The 21,424-nt window shown below is 40.7% G+C and overlaps 1 non-coding gene across 1 annotated transcript; it reads right to left on the bottom strand.

Moving 5' to 3' along the window:
- Positions 1-5,194: 5,194 nt before the first annotated feature.
- Positions 5,195-5,302, bottom strand: LOC112799482 (small nucleolar RNA R71). The gene has a single exon (XR_003201061.1). It is a non-coding gene; the product is annotated as a small nucleolar RNA R71 (small nucleolar RNA).
- Positions 5,303-21,424: the final 16,122 nt, after the last annotated feature.

Below are 21,424 nucleotides of genomic sequence, written 5' to 3'. Positions count from 1 at the left end.
AACAAGAAAAGATATGATTCAAACATTAAACCTTTCTCAACAGAAAAGGCAACATACTTGAAATGTTGAATCAAATCATTAATTGATAGTAAGTATCTTTGAAAAAGGAAAGAAATTGATTTTGAAAATATATGATTGAAAAGATATAATTTGAAAAAGATTTGATTTTGAAAAACTTTGAAAACCTAAAAAAAATTGCATAAAAAAAACAGAATCTTCCCCCTTGTGCCATCCTGGCGTTAAACGCCCAGAATGGTGCACATTCTGGCGTTTAACGCCCAAAACTATACCCTTTTGGGCGTTAAACGCCCAACCAGGTACCCTGGCTGGCGTTTAAACGCCAGTCTGTCCTTCTTCACTGGGCGTTTTGAACGCCCAGCTTTTTCTGTATAATTCCTCTGCCGTATGTTCTGAATCTTCAATTCTCTGTATCATTGACTTGAGAAGACACAAATTAAAATTATTTTTGGATTTTTAATAATAAGAACAAATCAAAATGCAACAAGAATTAAATAACAATGCATGCAAGACACCAAACTTAGCAGTTTGTATACTACTGACACTATGAAAATGCATATGAGACACACAAAACACTCAAGTCAATTGAATTCAAAGATTAAAGCACGAAAATTATCAAGAATTACTTGAAAATCCTTAATACACATGAATGAATGCATGCAATTGACACTAAACTTAAGATGAGACACTAGACTCAAACAAGCAAATTTTTTTGGTTTTTATGATTTTTTTGATTTTTTTTTGTGTTTTTCGAAAATTAAAAGGAAAAAGAAATCAAAATTCTTAATGAGAATTCTAGGAATCAGTGCAATGCTAGTCTAAGACTCCGGTCCAGGAATTAGACATGGCTTCACAGCCAGCCAAGCTTTCAAAGAAAGCTTCGGTCCAAAACACTAGACATGGCCAAAGGCCAGCCAAGCCTTAGCAGATCACTGCTCCAAAAGCAAGATTGATAAAAATCAACAAGCTTTTGTGATGATAAGTTGAAACCTCGGTCCAATGAGATTAGACATGGCTTCTCAGCCAGCCAGATTTCAACAGATCATCATGAAACTCTAGAATTCATCTTCAAGAATTTCGAAAAAAAATACCTAATCTAAGCAACAAGATGAACCGTCAGTTGTCCAAACTGAACAATCCCCGGCAACGGTGCCAAAAACTTGGTGGCACGAAATTGTGAACAATACTTTTTCACAACTCTCATAATCCCCGGTCATGAACCCCAAAAACTTGGTAGCTCAATACCATGGCATTACACAACTTCGCACAACTAACCAGCAAGTGCACTGGGTCGTCCAAGTAATAAACCTTACGCGAGTAAGGGTCGATCCCACGGAGATTGTTAGTATGAAGCAAGCTATGGTCATCTTGTAAATCTTAGTCAGGCAAACTCAAATGGATATGGTGATGAACGCATAAAAACATAAAGATAAAGATAGAGGTACTTATGTAATTCATTGGTAGGAACTTCAGATAAGCGCATGAAGATGCCTTCCCTTCCGTCTCTCTGCTTTCCTACTGTCTTCATCCAATCCTTCTTACTCCTTTCCATGGCAAGCTCATGTAGGGTTTCACCGTTGTCAATGGCTACCTCCCATCCTCTCAGTGATTACGTTGCCTATGCTCTGTCACAGCATGGATAATCATCTGTCGGTTCTCGGCCAGGCCGGAATAGAATCCAGCGATTCTTTTGCGTCTGTCACTAACGCCCCGCCTGCTAGGAGTTTGAAGCACGTCATAGTCATTCAATCATTGAATCCTACTCAGAATACCACAGACAAGGTTAGACCTTCCGGATTCTCTTGAATGCCGCCATCAGTTCTAGCCTATACCACGAAGACTCTGATCTCACGGAATGGTTGGCTCGGTTGTCAGGCGAGCACTCGGTTGTCAGGCGATCAACCATGCATCGTGCAATCAGGAATCCAAGAGATATTCACCCAATCGAAGGTAGAACAGAGGTGGTTGTCAGTCACATGTTCATAGGTGAGAATGATGATGAGTGTCACGGATCATCACATTCATCAAGTTGAAGAACAAGTGATATCTTAGAACAAGAACAAGCGGAATTGAATGGAAGAATAATAGTAATTGCATTAATACTCGAGGTACAGCAGAGCTCCACACCTTAATCTATGGTGTGTAGAAACTCCACCGTTGAAAATACATAAGAACAAGGTCTAGGCATGGCCGTGAGGCCAGCCTCCCAATGATCTAAGAACTAGACGTTCAAAGATGATCTAGAGATCTAAAGTGATCAAAAGATCCCCAGATGAAAATACAATAGTAAAAGGTCCTACTTATAGAAAACTAGTAGCCTAGGGTGTACAGAGATGAGTAAAAGACATAAAAATCCACTTCTGGGCCCACTTGGTGTGTGCTCGGGCTGAGCAATGAAGCATTTTCGTGTAGAGACTCTTCTTGGAGTTAAACGCCAGCTTTAGTGCCAGTTTGGGCGTTTAACTCCCATTTTGGTGCCAGTTCCGGCGTTTAACGCTGGAATTCCTGAGGGTGACTTTGAACGCCAGTTTGGGCCATCAAATCTTGGGCAAAGTATGGACTCTCATATATTGCTGGAAAGCCCAGGATGTCTACTTTCCAACGCCATTGAGAGCGCACCAATTGGGCTTCTGTAGCTCCAGAAAATCCACTTTGAGTGCAGGGAGGTCAGAATCCAACAGCATCTGCAGTCCTTTTTAGTCTCTAAATCAGATTTTTGCTCAGGTCCCTCAATTTCAGCCAGAAAATACCTGAAATCACAGAAAAACACACAAACTCATAGTAAAGTCCAGAAAAGTGAATTTTAACTAAAAACTAATAAAAATATACTAAAAACTAACTAGATCATACCAAAAACATACTAAAAACAATGCCAAAAAGCGTATAAATTATTCGCGCACCAAGTTTTTGGCGCCGTTGCCGGGGATTGTTCGAGTTTTCGGCAAGCTTTTGGTCCGGTAACATCAGTGCCAAATTTCTGATCCGGCAACAACACCAAGTTTTTGGCGCCGTTGCCGGGGATTGTTGAGTTTGGACAACTGACGGTTCATCTTGTTGCTTAGATTAGGTATTTTTTTTCAAAATTCTTAAGAATGAATTCTAGTGTTTCATGATGATCTGTTGAAGTCTGGCTGGCTGTGAAGCCATGTCTAATTCTATTGGACCGAGGTTTCAACTTATCATCCCAAGAGCTTGTTGATTTCTATCAATCTTGCTGTTGGAGCAGTGATCTGCTAAGGCTTGGCTGGCCATTGGCCATGTCTAGTGTTTTGGACCGAAGCTTTCTTTGAAAGCTTGGCTGGCTGTGAAGCCATGTCTAATTCCTGGACCGGAGTCTTAGACTAAACATTGCATGATTCCTGGAATTCTCATTAAGAATTTTGATACATTTATTTTCTTCTTCCACTTAATTTTCGAAAAATCCAAAAAAATTTTAACAAAATCATAAAAATCAAAAATATTTTATGTTTCTTGTTTGAGTCTAGTGTCTCATCTTAAGTTTGGTGTCAATTGCATGCATTCATTCATGTGTCTTAAGGATCTTCAAGTAATTCTTGATGATTTCTTACTCTGATCTTTGAATTCTCTTGACTTGAGTATTTATGTGTCTCATATGCATTCTCATTAGTGCCAATAGTATACAAACTGCTAAGTTTGGTGTCTTGCATGCATTGTTATTTAGTTGCATTTTGATTATTCTTTATTATTAAAAATCCAAAAATATTTTTAATTTGTGTCTTTTCAAGTCAATAATACAGAGGATTGAAGATTCAGAACATACAGCAGAGGAATTATACAGAAAAAGCTGGGCGTTCAAAACGCCCAGTAAGGAAGGCAAACTAGCGTTTAAACGCCAGCCAGGGTGCCTGGCTGGGCGTTTAACGCCCAAAAGGGTAGTGATTTGGGCGTTAAACGCCAGAATGTGCACCATTCTGGGCGTTTAACGCCAGGATGGCACAAGAGGGAAGATTTTGTTTTCAAATCAAATTTTTTTTTTCAAGTTTTCAAAGTTTTTCAAAATCAAATCTTTTTCAAATCATATCTTTTCAATCAAATCTTTTTCAAAATCAATTTCTTTCCATTTTCAAAGATACTTGCTATCAATTAATGATTTGATTCAACATTTCAAGTATGTTGCCTTTTCTGTTGAGAAAGGTTTAATGTTTGAATCATATCTTTTCTTGTTAGCCAAGTTATTAATTTTTAAAATCAAATCTTTTTTAAAAAAAAATGTTTTTCAAATCATATCTTCTCAATCACATCTTTTTAAAACCAATCATATCTTCTCAATCACATCTTTTTCAAAATAGTTTTCAATCAAATCTTTTTAATTTCTAATTTCAAAATCTTTTTCAAAAGTCATTTTTTTACTTAGTTTTCGAAAATTAAAGACTATTTTTCAAAATGTTTTTAAAGTCTTTTACTTAATTTTCGAAAACTTATTTCCCTCTTCTCATATCCTTCTATTTATGGACTAACACTATTCCTCAATGAACAATTCGAACTCCATCTCTCTTGATAAGTTCGAATTCTTCTACTTCTGCCTTCTATTTTTCTTTTCCTCTGACATCTCAAGGAATCTCTATACTGTGACATATAGGATTCCATATTTTCTTGTTCTCTTTTCTTTCATATGAGCAGGAGCAAAGACAAAAGCATTCTTGTTGAGGCTGATCCTGAACTTGAAAGGACCTTGAAGCGAAAGCTAAGAGAAGCTAAGGCACAATTCTCTGTAGAGGACCTAACAGAAATCTTCAAAGAAGAAGAACACATGGCAGCCGAAAACAACAACAATGCCAACAATGCAAGGAAGGTGCGGGGTGACTTTACTGCACCTACTCCCGACTTCTATGGGAGAAGCATCTCTATCCCTGCCATTGGAGCAAATAACTTTGAGCTTAAGCCTCAATTAGTTTCTCTAATGCAACAGAATTGCAAGTTCCATGGACTTCCATTGGAAGATCCTCATCAGTTCTTAGCTGAATTCTTGCAAATCTGTGACACTGTCAAGACTAATGGGGTTGACCCTGAGGTCTACAGACTTATGCTATTCCCTTTTGCTGTAAGAGACAGAGCTAGGACATGGTTGGACTCACAACCTAAAGAAAGCCTGGACTCTTGGGAAAAGCTAGTCAATGCCTTCTTGGCAAAGTTCTTTCCACCTCAAAAATTGAGTAAGCTTAGAGTGGAAGTCCAAACCTTCAGACAGAAGGAAGGAGAATCCCTCTATGAAGCCTGGGAAAGATACAAACAATTAATCAGAAAGTGTCCTTCTGATATGCTTTCTGAATGGAGCATCATAGGTATTTTCTATGATGGTCTCTCTGAACTATCCACGATGTCTTTGGATAGCTCTGCTGGAGGATCTCTTCATTTGAAGAAGACGCCTACAGAAGCTCAAGAGCTGATTGAAATGGTTGCAAATAACCAATTCATGTACACTTCCGAAAGGAATCCTGTGAACAATGGGACTAGTCAGAAGAAAGGAGTTCTTGAGATTGACACTCTGAATGCCATATTGGCTCAGAACAAAATATTGACTCAACAAGTCAATATGATTTCTCAAAGTCTGTCTGGAATGCAAAATTCACCAAGCAGTACTAAGGAAGCTTCATCTGAGGAAGAAGCTTATGATCCTGAGAACCCTTCAATGGAAGAGGTGAATTACATGGGAGAACCCTATGGAAACACCTATAATCCTTCATGGAGAAATCATCCAAATTTCTCATGGAAGGATCAACAGAGACCTCAACAAGGTTTCAACAATAATAATGGTGGAAGAAACAGGTTTAGCAATAGCAAGCCTTTTCCATCATCTTCTCAGCAACAGACAGAAAGTTCTAAGCAGAATACCTCTGACTTAGCAACCATGGTCTCTGATCTAATCAAAACCACTCAAAGTTTCATGACTGAAACAAGGTCCTCCATTAGAAACTTGGAAGGACAAGTGGGTCAGCTGAGCAAGAGAATTACTGAACTCCCTCCTAGTGCTCTCCCAAGCAATACAGAAGAAAATCCAAAAGGAGAGTGCAAGGCCATCAACATGGCCGAATTTGGAGAGGAAGGAGAGGCAGTGAACGCCACTGAGGAAGACCTCAATGGACGTCCACTGGCCTCCAATGAGTTCCCCAATGAGGAACCATGGGAATCTGAGGCTCAAAATGAGACCATAGAGATTCCATTGGACTTACTTCTGCCATTCTTGAGCTCTGATGAGTATTCTTCCTCTGAAGAGGATGAGTATGTCACTGAAGAGCAAGTTGCTAAATACCTTGGAGCAATCATGAAGCTAAATGACAAGTTATTTGGAAATGAGACTTGGGAGGATGAACTCCCTTTGCTCACCAAAGAACTGAATGACTTGTCTAGGCAGAAATTACCTCAAAAGAGACAAGATCCTGGGAAGTTTTCAACACCTTGTACCATAGGCACCATGACCTTCAAGAAGGCCTTGTGTGACCTAGGGTCAAGTGTAAACCTCATGCCTCTCTCTGTAATGGAGAAGCTAGGGATCTTTGAGGTGCAAGCTGCAAAAATCTCAATAGAGATGGCAGACTGGTGCACGAAATTGCAATCACACTTTTGCAACTCCGCACAACTAACCAGCAAGTGCACTGGGTCGTCCAAGTAATACCTTGCGTGAGCAAGGGTCGATCCCACGGAGATTGTCGGCTTGAAGCAAGCTATGGTTATCTTGTAAACCTTAGTCAGGATATCAGAAATTATCAGGATTGATTGTGAAAAACAAAAGAACATGAAATGATTACTTGTTTTGCAGTAATGGAGAATAGGTTGAGGTTTTGGAGATGCTCCATCTTCTGAATCTCTGCTTTCCTACTGTCTTCTTCATCAAACACACAAGGCTCCTTCCATGGCAAGCTGTATGTAGGGTTTCACCATTGTCAGTGGCTACCTCCCATCCTCTCAGTGAAAATGTTCCTATGCTCTGTCACAGCATGGCTAATCATCTGTCGGTTCTCAGTCAGGCCGGAATAGAATCCAGCGATTCTTTTGCGCCTGTCACTAACGCCCCGCCTGCTAGGAGTTTGAAGCACGTCACAGTCATTCAATCATTCAATCCTACTCAGAATACCACAGACAAGGTTTAGACCTTCCGGATTCTCTTGAATGCCGCCATCAATTCTAGCTTATACCACGAAGATTCCGATTAAAGAATCCAAGAGATAACTACTTAATCTAAGGTAGAACGGAGGTGGTTGTCAGGCACGCGTTCATAGTTGAGAATGATGATGATTGTCACGGATCATCACATTCATCCGGGTTAAGAACAAGTATTATCTTGGAATGGAAGCAAGCATGATTGAATGAGAAACAGTAGTAATTGCATTAATCCATCAAGACACAGCAGAGCTCCTCACCCCCAACCATGGGGTTTAGAGACTCATGCCATGGAAGGTACACAAAGAAAACGTGTAAAGTGTCATGAGGTACAGATACAATGTCAAAAGATCCTATTAATAGTAAACTAGTAGCCTAGGGTGTACAGAGATGAGTAAATGACTTAAAAATCCACTTCCGGGCCCACTTGGTATGTGCTTGGGTTGAGCAATGAAGCATTTTCGTGTAGAGACCTTTTCTGGAGTTAAACGCCAGCTTTCATGCCAGTTTGGGCGTTTAACTCCAAGTTTTATGCCAGTTCCAGCGTTAAACGCTGGAATTTCTGAGGCTGATTTGCCACGCCGGTTTGGGCCCTCAAATCTTGGGTAAAGTATGGACTATCATATATTGCTGGAAAGCCCAGGATGTCTACTTTCCAACGCCGTTGAGAGCGCGCCAATTGGGCTTCTGTAGCTCCAGAAAATCCACTTCGAGTGCAGGGAGGTCAGAATCCAACAGCATCTGCAGTTCTTTTTGGTTTCGGAATCAGATTTTTGCTCAGGACCCTCAATTTCAGCCAGAAAATACCTGAAATCACAGAAAAACACACAAACTCATAGTAAAGTCCAGAAAAGTGAATTTTAGCTAAAAACTAATAAAAATATACTAAAAACTAACTAGATTATACCAAAAACATACTAAAAACAATGCCAAAAAGCGTATAAATTATCCGCTCATCGCAACACCAAACTTAAATTGTTGCTTGTCCCCAAGCAACTGAAAATCAAAATAGGATAAAAAGAAGAGAATATACTATAGACTCCAAAATATCAAGGAAACATAGCTCCAATTAGATGAGCGGGACTAGTAGCTTTTTGCCTCCGAACAGTTTTGGCACCTCACTCTATCCCTTGAAGTTCAGAATGATTGGCATCTATAAGAACTCAGAACTCAGATAGTGTTATTGATTCTCTTAGTTGAGTATAATGATTCTTGAACATAGCTAGTGTATGAGTCTTGGCTGTGGCCCAAAGCACTCTGTCTTCCAGTATTACCACCGGATACATACATGCCACAGACACATAATTGGGTGAACCTTTTCAGATTGTGACTCAGCTTTGCTAAAGTCCCCAATTAGAGGTGTCCAGGGTTCTTAAGCACACTCTTGTTGCCTTGGATCACAACTTTATTTCTTTCTTTTTCTTTTTCTTTTCTCTTCTTTTTTTTCGAATTTTTTTTTGTGTCCACTGCTTTTTCTTGCTTCAAGAATCAATCTAATGATTTTTTAGATCCTCAATAACAGTTCTCTTTTTCCTCATTCTTTCAAGAGCCAACAATTTTAACATTCTCAAAACAACAAATTCAAAAGACATATGCACTGTTCAAGCATTCATTCAGAAAACAAAAAGTATTGTCACCACATCAAGCTAATTCAACTAGTTTCAAGGATAAATTTCGAAATCCTGTACTTCTTGTTCTTTTGTGATTAAAGCATTTTTCATTTAAGAGAGGTGATGGATTCATAGGATATTCATAGCTTTAAGGCAGAAAATTTCAATTTTATTAATTATGAATTAAGAACAAGACTCAAAGATAGATATAGGATGAGACTAAAAAAATAAAAATAGAAAACAAAACAAAAGAACAAAAACGCAAAAAATAGGCTCCTAATGATAGAGGTTTTCACAGAGTTAGGACTCAACAACCTTGATTTTGAGAAGTGGATGCTCCCTCAACTTGAGAGGAGAGCTTTTGGCGTTTCAACTCTTGGAGTTCAAGCCCCTGCTTCTCTTGTTCCTTCAGCAATTTGCAGAGCATGCAGTTCTGATTCTGCTGTTCTTCCTTCAGTTGCTCTATAGTCTCTTGCAACTTGGTGATAGATGCTTCTAGGCTGGTCCAGTAGTCAATTCTTGGGAATTCAGGGAGGAATTCCTGCGCCCTCCTCTTGATAGAGTTGTCTTGCATTTGTCCTTCCATTGACTTCTTGGTGATTGGGTGTTCAATGGGTATGAACTCATCTACTCCCATCTTCACCCCAGCCTCTTTACAGGGCAAGGAGATCAAGCTTGGGTAAGCCAATTTGGCTTCAGTGGAATTCTTATTTGCAATTGTGTAGATCTCACAAGCAATCACATGATGAACCTCCACTTCTTTTCCAAGCATGATGCAATGAATCATCACTGCTCTCTTGATGGTGACCTCAGAACGGTTGCTAGTGGGCAATATGGAACGCCCAATAAAGTCTAGCCAACCTCTTGCAATTGGTTTGAGGTCTCCCCTCTTGAGTTGGTTTGGGACACCCTTTGAATTGGTTATCCACTTAGTTCCAGGGAGGCATATGTCCTCTAGAACTTGATCCAACCCTTTATCTGCTCTCACCATCCTCCTATTAAAGGATTCAGGATCATCTTGCAGTTGAGGTAGTTTGAAGATTTCTCTTATTTTGTCCAGATGGAAGTACATAACTTTCCCTCTGACCATGGTTTTGTAGGTATGGTAAGCAGTTCCAGTCATTCTCTGCTTATCTGTTAGCCACAGATTTGAGTAGAATTCCTGAACCATGTTCCTTCCAACCTTTATTTCAGGATTGGTCAGAACTTCCCATCCTCAGTTTCAAATTTGCTCTTGGATCCCCGGATATTCATCTTCTTTCAGATTAAATTTAACTTCCGGGATCAATGACCTCAGACCCATTATTTTGTGATAATGGTCTTCATGTTCTTTGGTTAAGAACTTCTCTTGATTCCAAAGATTCTTTGGATTATTCTCTTTCTTTCCTCTTGAATTGGTTTGTTTTCCCTTAGGAGCCATGATCTTGATGAATCTTGGCTTAGTGATCACGGAAAAGCACACCAAACTTAGAGGTTTGCTTGTCCTCAAGCAAAAGAAAGGAAAGAAGAGAGAGAGAGGAAGAGGAAATTCAAATGGTGTGGTGGGAAGAGGGAGCCAAACGTGTATTTATAAGGTGGGGAGGGGACTTTTCGAAAAAAAAAAAGAAAATTGAAAAGAGATTTGAGAAGATATGGAAAGAAATTGAGAGAAAGGTGAGTTTTTTGAACAAAATTTGGGAATGATTTGAAAGATTTGAAGAATGATTTTAGATATTTGAAAATTTGAAAGTGAATGATGAGAGATTGAAATGTATTTTTGTAGAAAAATATGGGTGAGAAAAGGAAAGTTTGAAAAAATCTGATTTGAAAACAAAATTGTGGTCCCCCCACCTTACTGGCGTTAAACGCCCAGAATGGCACTCATTCTGGCGTTTAACGCCCATTGGATGCCCCTTTTGGGCGTTTAACGCCCAGCCAGGGATCACTGGGCGTTTTTCTGAACGCCCAGGATGCTGCACACCTGGCGTTAAACGCCCAGAATGGTGCCCATTCTGGCGTTTAACGCCCAAAATGGCACCATTCCTGGCGTTAAACGCTCAGAATGGTACCCATTCTGGCGTTTAACGCCCAAAATGCCCCTTACTGGCGTTTTTTCGCCAGTAAGCTCTTTTTCTCTGCTTTTTGAGATGAATCCTTCTGTAACTCTGTGAATCCCTTCATTTTTGATACTTGCCTCTGTAAAAACAAAACATATAACCTCCTAATGACTGGGTTGCCTCCCAGCAAGCGCTTCTTTACTGTCTTTAGCTGGACCTTCACTGAGAATCATTCAAGTCTCAGTTTTGAGCATTCCTGCTCAAAATTGCCTTCAAGATAATGCTTGATTCTCTGTCCATTAACAATGAACTTTTTGTCAGAATCAATATCCTGAAGCTCAACATATCCATATGGTGATACTCCTGTAATCACATACGGACCCCTCCACCGGGATTTAAGTTTTTCTGGAAACAGTCTGAGCCTAGAGTTGAAGAGCAGGACTTTTTGTCCTGGCTCAAAGACTCTGGTTGACAACTTCTTGTCATGCCATTTCTTTGCCTTTTCCTTATAAATTTTTGCATTTTCAAAGGCATTGAGTCTGAACTCCTCTAGCTCATTTAGCTGGAGCAGTCTTTTTCACCAACTAACTGTGCATCCATGTTTAGGAATCTGGTTGCCCAGTAGGCTTTATGTTCCAGTTCCACAGGCAGATGACAGGCCTTCCCATACACCAGTTGGTATGGAGAGGTTCCTATAGGAGTCTTCAATGCTGTTCTGTATGCCCACAGAGCATCATCCAAGCTCTTTGCCCAATCCTTTCTTCGGGCCATTACAGTCCGTTCCAGGATTCTTTTTAGTTCTCTGTTAGAGACCTCAGCTTGCCCATTTGTCTGTGGATGATACGGAGTCGCCACCTTGTGGCTAATTCCATATCTAACCATAGCAGAGTATAGCTGTCTATTGCAGAAATGAGTGCCTCCGTCACTGATTAGTACTCTAGGAACACCAAATCTGCTGAAGATGTGTTTCTGGAGGAATTTCAGCACGGTCTTGGTATCATTAGTGGGTGTAGCAATTGCTTCTACCCACTTAGATACATAGTCCACTGCTACCAGAATGTAAGTGTTTGAGTATGATGGTGGGAATGGCCCCATGAAGTCAATGCCCCATACATCAAACAACTCTATCTCTAATATCCCTTGTTGAGGCATGGCATATCCGTGAGGCAAGTTACCAGCTCTTTGGCAACTGTCACAGTTACGCACAAACTCTCGGGAATCTTTATAGAGAGTAGGCCAGTAGAAGCCACATTGGAGGACTTTAGTGGCTGTTCGCTCACTTCCAAAATGTCCTCCATATTGTGATCCATGGCAATGCCATAGGATCCTTTGTGCTTCTTCTCTGGGTACACATCTGCGGATCACTCCATCAGCACATCTCTTAAAGAGATATGGTTCATCCCAGAGGTAGTACTTGGCATCTGAAATTAATTTCTTTCTTTGCACGCTACTGTACTCCTTGGGTATGAACCTCACAGCTTTATAATTTGCAATATCTGCAAACCATGGAGCTTCCTGAATGGCAAAGAGTTGCTCATCTGGGAAAGTCTCAGAGATCTCAGTAGAAGGGAGGGACGCCCCAGCTACTGGTTCTATTCGGGACAGATGATCAGCTACTTGGTTCTCTGTCCCTTTTCTGTCTCTTATTTCTATATCAAACTCTTGCAGAAGCAACACCCATCTTATAAGCCTGGGTTTTGAATCCTGCTTTGTGAGTAAGTATTTAAGAGCAGCATGGTCAGTGTACACAACCACTTTGGATCCCACTAGATAGGATCTAAACTTGTCAATGGCATAGACCATTGCAAGTAACTCTTTTTCTGTGGTTGTGTAATTCTTCTGTGCGTCATTTAGAACACGGCTGGCATAATAAATGACGTGCAGAAGCTTGTTATGTCTCTGTCCCAACACTGCACCAATGGCATGGTCACTGGCATCACACATTAGTTCAAATGGCAATGTCCAATTTGGTGCAGAGATGACTGGTGCTGTGACCAGCTTAGCTTTCAGGGTCTCAAATGCCTGCAGACACTCTTTGTCAAACACAAATGGTGTGTCAGCAGCTAGCAGGTTACTCAAAGGTTTTGCAATTTTCGAAAAATCCTTTATGAACCTTCTGTAGAATCCTGCATGCCCCAGAAAGCTTCTGATTGCCTTCACATTGGCAGGTGGTGGTAATTTTTCAATTACCTCTACCTTTGCCTTATCCACCTCTATTCCCCTGCTTGAAATTTTGTGTCCAAGGACAATTCCTTCAGTCACCATGAAGTGACATTTCTCCTAGTTTAAAACCAGGTTAGTCTCTTGGCATCTTTTCAGGACAAGTGCTAGGTGATTAAGACAGGAGCTAAATGAGTCTCCATATACTGAAAAGTCATCCATGAAGACTTCCAGAAATTTCTCTACCATATCTGAGAAGATAGAGAGCATGCACCTCTGAAAGGTTGCAGGTGCATTGCACAGACCAAAAGGCATTCTCCTGTAGGCAAACACGCCAGAGGGGCAAGTGAATGCTGTTTTCTCTTGGTCCTGAGGATCTACTGCAATTTGGTTGTAGCCTGAATAGCCATCCAAAAAGCAGTAATAGTCATGACCAGCTAGTCTTTCTAGCATTTGGTCTATGAATGGTAAAGGAAAATGATCTTTTCTGGTGGCTGTATTGAGCCTTCTGTAGTCAATACACATACGCCACCCTGTGACTGTTCTTGTAGGAACCAGTTCATTTTTTTCATTATGAACCACTATCATGCCTCCCTTTTTGGGGACAACTTGGACAGGGCTCACCCAGGGGCTATCAGAAATAGGATAAATAATCCCAGCCTCTAGTAATTTAGTGACCTCTTTCTGCACCACCTCCTTCATGGCTGGATTTAGCCTCCTTTGTGGTTGGACCACTGGTTTGGCATTATCCTCCAACAGGATCTTGTGCATGCATCTAGCTGGGCTAATGCCCTTAAGATCACTTATGGACCACCCAAGAGCTGTCTTGTGTGTCCTTAGCACTTGAATCAGTGCTTCCTCTTCCTGTGGATTTAAAGCAGAGCTTATAATCACTGGAAAAGTTTCACCCCCTCCCAGAAATGCATACTTCAGGGATGGTGGTAGTGGTTTGAGTTCAGGTTTGGGAGGCTTATCCTCCTCCTGAGGAATTTTCGAAAATTCCTTTGTTTCTTCTGGTTCTTCTTGATCAGGTTGAGCATCTTTGAAGATGTCTTCAAGCTCTGATTCTAGGCTTTCAGTCATATTGATCTCTTCTACCAGAGAGTCAATAATGTCAGCGCCCATGCAGTCATTTGGTGTGTCTGGATGCTGCATAGCTTTTACAGCATTCAACTTGAACTCATCCTCATTGACTCTCAAGGTTACTTCCCCTTTTTGTACATCAATGAGAGTTCGTCCAGTTGCTAGGAAAGGTCTTCCTAGAATGAGAGTTGCACTCTTGTGCTCCTCCATTTCCAGAACCACAAAGTCAGTTGGAAAGGCAAATGGCCCAACCTTGACAATCATGTCCTCAATTATGCCTGATGGGTGTTTAATGGAGCCATCAGCAAGTTGGAGGCATATCCGGGTTGGTTTGACTTCTCCAGTCAACCCAAGCCTTCTGATAGTGGATGCAGGTATTAGATTGATGCTTGCTCCAAGATCACATAGGGCTGTCTTGGTGCAAGAACCTTCTAATGTGCATGGTATCATAAAGCTTCCTGGATCTTGAAGCTTTTCTGGTAAGCTCTTTAATATGACTGCACTGCATTCTTCAGTGAGAAACACTTTTTCAGTTTCTCTCCAATCCTTCTTATGACTTAAGATTTCTTTCATGAACTTAGCATAAGAAGGTATTTGCTCAAGTGCCTCTGCAAACGGAATCTTTATTTCAAGAGTCCTTAGATAGTCTGCAAAGCGGGCAAATTGCTTATCCTGCTCCGCTTGGCGGAGTTTCTGAGGATAAGGCATCTTGGCTTTATATTCTTCAACCTTAGATGCTGCAGGTTTATTCCTTACAGAAGTGGTTGAAGAAGCCTTGTTAGAGGGATTACTGTCAGCACTTTCAGGTGTCTGATCATCCCTTGGCGTATGAACGCCAGGATTGGGTGGAAAATGGGCGTTTAACGCTAACTTTTCCCCCTTTTCTGGCGTTTGAACGCCAGAACTGGGCAAGGAATGGGCGTTTAACGCCAGCTTTCCTTCCCTTTCTGGCATTTGAACGCCAATAACATTCCTCTCTGGGCTCTTACTGTCCTCAGAGGGATTTTGCACAGTGGTTTGGTTGTCCTCTGTCAATTGTTCCTTGTTTGGCTTTTTGCTCTTCTGAGCAGTGTTATTCAGTGTCTTCCCACTCCTCAGTTGAACTGCTTGACATTCCTCTGTTATCTGTTTGGATATTTGCTGTTTTGCTTGCTTCAACTGTAGTTCTATGCTCTTGTTAGCAACTTTAGTTTCATGGAGCATCTCTTTAAAGTCTGCTAACTGTTCTGTCATCAGGAGCAATTGTTGATTAAGCTCAATTAATTGTTCTTGAGGACTAGGGTCAGTGACTACTGCCATGACTTCCTCCTTTGGAGAGAATTCATTGCTAGAGTACAAATATTGGTTTCTAGCAACAGTGTCTATGAGTTCTTGAGCTTCTTCAATTGTCTTCCTCATGTGTATAGATCCACCAGCTGAGTGGTCTAAAGACATCTGAGCTTTTTCTGTAAGCCCATAGTAGAAGATGTCTAACTGTACCCATTCTGAAAACATTTCAGAGGGGCATTTTCTTAGCATACCTCTATACCTCTCCCAGGCATTATAAAGGGATTCATTATCCTCTTGTTTAAAGCCTTGGATGTCCAGCCTTAGCTGTGTCATCCTCTTTGGAGGATAAAAATGGTTCAGAAATTTGTCTGATAACTGTTTCCATGTCTTTATGCTTGCTGTAGGTTGGTTATTCAACCACCTTTTAGCTTGATCTTTTACAGCAAATGGAAACAGTAATAGTCTGTAGACATCCTGATCCACCTCTTTATCATGTACTGTGTCAGCAATTTGTAAAAACTGTGCCAGAAACTCAGTAGGTTCTTCCTGTGGAAGACCGGAATACTGGCAATTTTGCTGCACTATGATAATGAGTTGAGGATTTAGCTCAAAGCTGCTTGCTTTGATGGGAGGTGTACATATGCTACTCCCATATGCAGCTGTAATGGGGTTAGCATATGACCCCAGAGTCCTTTTGGACTGATCAATCCCACTTAGATCCATAATGGATTGCAAATAGATATATTTTGTTTTTTTTTTTTGAATTAAATGAAAAAAATAAAATAAAACAAAAGAAAATTAAAGTGAAAATTCGAAAATCAAAAAGAAAATAAGATCAAAGCAAATTGAGAACTGAATCAATTAGTTAGTCAAAAAGATTTTGAAAACAGCAATTAAATAGATATGATTGAAAAATTTTTTATGAAAAAGATTTGATTTTTGAAAAGAGGAAAGAGAAAAACAACAAAGAGACACCAAACTTAAAATTTTTATAAAATCAAACACTAATTTTCGAAAATTTTTAAGGAAAAACACAAAGAGGACACCAAACTTAGAATTTTTATGAATCAAAAAGGGACTAAGAACATGCAAATTCGAAAATTAAAAGAAAAACAAAAGCATGCAATTGACACCAAACTTAAAATATGAACTAGACTCAACTAAAAGACTCTAACCCAACAAAAATAAAACAGTCCTAATCTAAGCAACAAGATAAGCCGTCAGTTGTCCAAACTCGAACAATCCCCGGCAACGGCGCCAAAAACTTGGTGCACAAAATTGCAATCACACTTTTGCAACTCCGCACAACTAACCAGCAAGTGCACTGGGTCGTCCAAGTAATACCTTGCGTGAGCAAGGGTCGATCCCACGGAGATTGTCGGCTTGAAGCAAGCTATGGTTATCTTGTAAACCTTAGTCAGGATATCAGAAATTATCAGGATTGATTGTGAAAAACAAAAGAACATGAAATGATTACTTGTTTTGCAGTAATGGAGAATAGGTTGAGGTTTTGGAGATGTTCCATCTTCTGAATCTCTGCTTTCCTACTGTCTTCTTCATCAAACACGCAAGGCTCCTTCCATGGCAAGCTGTATGTAGGGTTTCACCATTGTTAGTGGCTACCTCCCATCCTCTCAGTGAAAATGTTCCTATGCTCTGTCACAGCATGGCTAATCATCTGTCGGTTCTTGGTCAGGCCGGAATAGAATCCAGCGATTCTTTTGCGCCTGTCACTAACGCCCCGCCTGCTAGGAGTTTGAAGCACGTCACAGTCATTCAATCATTCAATCCTACTCAGAATACCACAGACAAGGTTTAGACCTTCCGGATTCTCTTGAATGCCGCCATCAATTCTAGCTTATACCACGAAGATTCTGATTAAAGAATCCAAGAGATAACTACTTAATCTAAGGTAGAACGGAGGTGGTTGTCAGGCACGTGTTCATAGTTGAGAATGATGATGATTGTCACGGATCATCACATTCATCCGGGTTAAGAACAAGTATTATCTTGGAATGGAAGCAAGCATGATTGAATGAGAAACAGTAGTAATTGCATGAATCCATCAAGACACAGCAGAGCTCCTCACCCCCAACCATGGGGTTTAGAGACTCATGCCGTGGAAGGTACACAAAGAAAACGTGTAAAGTGTCATGAGGTACAGATACAATGTCAAAAGATCCTATTAATAGTAAACTAGTAGCCTAGGGTGTATAGAGATGAATAAATGACTTAAAAATCCACTTCCGGGCCCACTTGGTGTGTGCTTGGGTTGACCAATGAAGCATTTTCGTGTAGAGACCTTTTTTGGAGTTAAACGCCAGCTTTCATGCCAGTTTGGGCGTTTAACTCCAAGTTTTATGCCAGTTCCAGCGTTAAACGCTGGAATTTCTGAGGCTGATTTGCCACGCCGGTTTGGGCCCTCAAATCTTGGGCAAAGTATGGACTATCATATATTGCTGGAAAGCCCAGGATGTCTACTTTCCAACGCCGTTGAGAGCGCGCCAATTGGGATTCTGCAGCTCAAGAAAATCCACTTCGAGTACAGGGAGGTCAGAATCCAACAGCATCTGCAGTCCTTTTTGGTCTCGGAATCAGATTTTTGCTCAGGACCCTCAATTTCAGCCAGAAAATACCTGAAATCACAGAAAAACACACAAACTCATAGTAAAGTCCAGAAAAGTGAATTTTAGCTAAAAACTAATAAAAATATACTAAAAACTAACTAGATTATACCAAAAACATACTAAAAACAATGCCAAAAAGCGTATAAATTATCCGCTCATCACAGACAACTCAAGAAAACAAGCCTATGGACTTGTAGAGGATGTTATGGTAAAAGTTGAAGACCATTACATCCCTGCTGATTTCATAGTCCTAGAGACTGGGAAGTGCATGGATGAATCCATCATCCTTGGCAGACCCTTCCTAGCCACAGCAAAGGCTGTGATTGATGTTGATAGAGGAGAGTTGATCATTCAAGTGAATGAAGAATCCTTGGTGTTTAAGGCCCAAGGATATCCCTCTGTCACCATGGAGAGGAAGCATGAAGAGCTCCTCTCAAAACAGAGCCAAACAGAGCCCCCACAGTCAAACTCTAAGTTTGGTGTTGGGAGGCCACAACCAAACTCTAAGTTTGGTGTTGAACCCCCACATTCAAACTCTAAGTTTGGTGTTGGGAGGTTCCAACATTGCTCTGAGCATCTGTGAGGCTCCATGAGAGCCCTCTGTCAAGCTACTGACATTAAAGAAGCGCTTGTTGGGAGGCAACCCAATGTTATATTTTATATATTTTTCTTTGTTATTTTATATTTTTTGTAGGTTGATGATCATGAGAAGTCACAAAATCAATGAAAAAAGCAAAAACAGGAAGAAAAATAGCACATCCTGGAGGAGAGCGTGCTGGCGTTTAAACGTCAGTGAGGCTAGCTGTTGGGCGTTTAACGCCCAGTCTGGCACCATTCTGGGCGTTTAACGCCAGAAAGGGGCACCAGACTGGCGTTAAACGCCAGAAAAGGGCAAGAAGCTGGCGTTAAACGCCAGAAATGGGCACCAGCCCGGCGTTTAACGCCAGAATTGGCTAAAAACGCAATTTTGCATGCCATTTGGTGCAGGGATGACTTTTCCTTGACACCTCAGGATCTGTGGACCCCACAGGATCCCCACCTACCCTACCACTCTCTCTCTCTTCTTCACCCATTCACCAATCACCTCAACACCTCTTCCCCAAAAACCCTTCACCTATCAAATCCCATCTTTCTCTTCACCACTTACATCCATCCTTCATAAAACCCCACCTACCTCACCATTCAAATTCAAACCACTTTCCCACCCAAACCCACCCATACATAGCCGAACATCACCCTTCCCCCTCTCCTATATAAACCCATCTTCACTCCTTCATTTTCACACAACCTAAACACCACTTCTTCCCCTTTTTGGCCGAACACAAAGCCCTTCCCTTCTTCCTCATTTCTTCTTCTTCTACTCTCTTCTTTCTTTTTTTGCTCGAGGACGAGCAAACCTTTTAAGTTTGGTGTGGTAAAAGCATTGCTTTTTGTTTTTCCATAACCATTTATGGCATCCAAGGCCGGAGAAACCTCTAGAAAGAGGAAAGGGAAGGCAAAAGCTTCCACCTCCGAGTCATGGGAGATGGAAAGATTCATCTCAAGGGTGCATCAAGACCACTTCTATGAAGTTGTGGCTTTGAAGAAAGTGATCCCCGAGGTCCCTTTTTCACTCAAAAAGGGTGAATATCCGGAGATCCGACATGAGATCCGAAGAAGAGGTTGGGAAGTTCTTATCAACCCCATTCAACAAGTCGGAATCTTAATGGTTCAAGAGTTCTATGCCAATGCATGGATCACTAAGAACCATGATCAAAGTGTGAACCCGGATCCAAAGAATTGGCTCACTATGGTTTGGGGGAAATACTTGGATTTTAGTCTAGAAAATGTAAGGTTGGCATTCAACTTGCCCATGATGCAAGGAGATGAACATCCTTACACTAGAAGGGTCAACTTTGATCAAAGGTTGGACCAAGTCCTCACAGTCATATGTGAAGAGGGCGCCCAATGGAAGAGAGATTCAAGAGGGAAGCCGGTTCAATTGAGAAGGCATGACCTCAAGCCCGTGGCTAGGGGATGGTTGGAGTTTATCCAACGCTCAATCATTCCCACTAGCAACCGGTCCGAAGTTACCATAGACCGGGCTATCATGATCCATAGCATCATGATTGGAGAAGAAATAGAAGTTCATGAGGTTATATCCCGAGAACTGTATAAGGTGGCGGACAAGTCTTCTACCTTGGCAAGGTTAGCCTTTCCTCATCTCATTTATCACCTCTGTTATTCAGTTGGAGTTGACATAGAGGGAGACATTCCCATTGATGAGGACAAGCCCATCACTAAGAAGAGGATGGAGCACACAAGAGACCCCACTCATCATGAGATCCCTGAGATTCCTCAAGGGATACACTTTCCTCCACAAAACTATTGGGAGCAACTAAACACCTCCCTAGGAGAATTGAGTTCCAACATGGGACAACTAAGGGTGGAGCATCAAGAACACTCCATCATCCTCCATGAAATTAGAGAAGATCAAAGAATCATGAGAGAGGAGCAACAAAGACAAGGAAGAGACATTGAGGAGCTCAAGCACTCCATAGGATCTTCAAAAGGAAGAACAAGCCGCCATCACTAAGGTGGACCCGTTCTTTAATTTCCTTGTTCTTTATTTTTCTGTTTTTCGAATTTTAGTGCTTATGTTTATCTATGTTTGTGTCTTGTGATCATTAGTGTCTTAGTGTCCATGCCTTAAAGTTATGAATGTCCTATGAATCCACCACCTTTCTTGAATAAAAAAATTTGTTCTTAATTGAAAAAGAAAAGAATTGCATGAATTTTGAATTTTATAACAGTTTAATTATTTTGATGTGGTGGCAATATTTTTGTTTTCTGAATGTATGCTTAAACAGTGCATATGTCTTTTGAATTTGTGGTTCATGAATGTTGGCTCTTGAAAGAATGATGAAAAAGGAGAAATATTACTGAGGATCTGAAAAATCATTAAAATGATTCTTGAAGCAAGAAAAAGTAATGATTCAAAAAAAATGAAAAAAAAAGAGAAGAGAAAATGAAAAAAAGAGAGAAAAGAAAGAAATAAAGTTGTGATCCAAGGCAAAAAGAGTGTGCTTAAGAACCCTGGACACCTCTAGTTGGGGACTCTAGCAAAGCTGAGTCACAATCTCAAAAGGTTCACCCAATTATGTGTCTGTGGCATGTATGTATCCGGTGGTAATACTGGAAGACAGAGTGCTTTGGGCCACGGCCAAGACTCAATAAGTAGCTGTGTTCAAGAATCATCATACTTAACTAGGAGAATCAATGACACTATCGGGATTCTGAGTTCCTAAAGAAGCCAATCATTCTGAATTTTAAAGGATAGAGTGAGATGCCAAAACTATTCAGAGGCAAAAAGCTAAAAGCCCCGCTCATCTAATTAATACTGATCTTCATAGATGTTTTTGGAATTCATTGTATATTCTCTTCTTTTTATCTTACTTGATTTTCAGTTGCTTGAGGACAAACAACAATTTAAGTTTGGTGTTGTGATGAGCGGATAATTTGT

This window comes from Arachis hypogaea, chromosome 4 (genome assembly GCF_003086295.3).
Source record: "Arachis hypogaea cultivar Tifrunner chromosome 4, arahy.Tifrunner.gnm2.J5K5, whole genome shotgun sequence".
Taxonomy (NCBI): Eukaryota; Viridiplantae; Streptophyta; class Magnoliopsida; order Fabales; family Fabaceae; genus Arachis; species Arachis hypogaea.
This window is presented reverse-complemented; position numbering and strand designations above follow the sequence as displayed.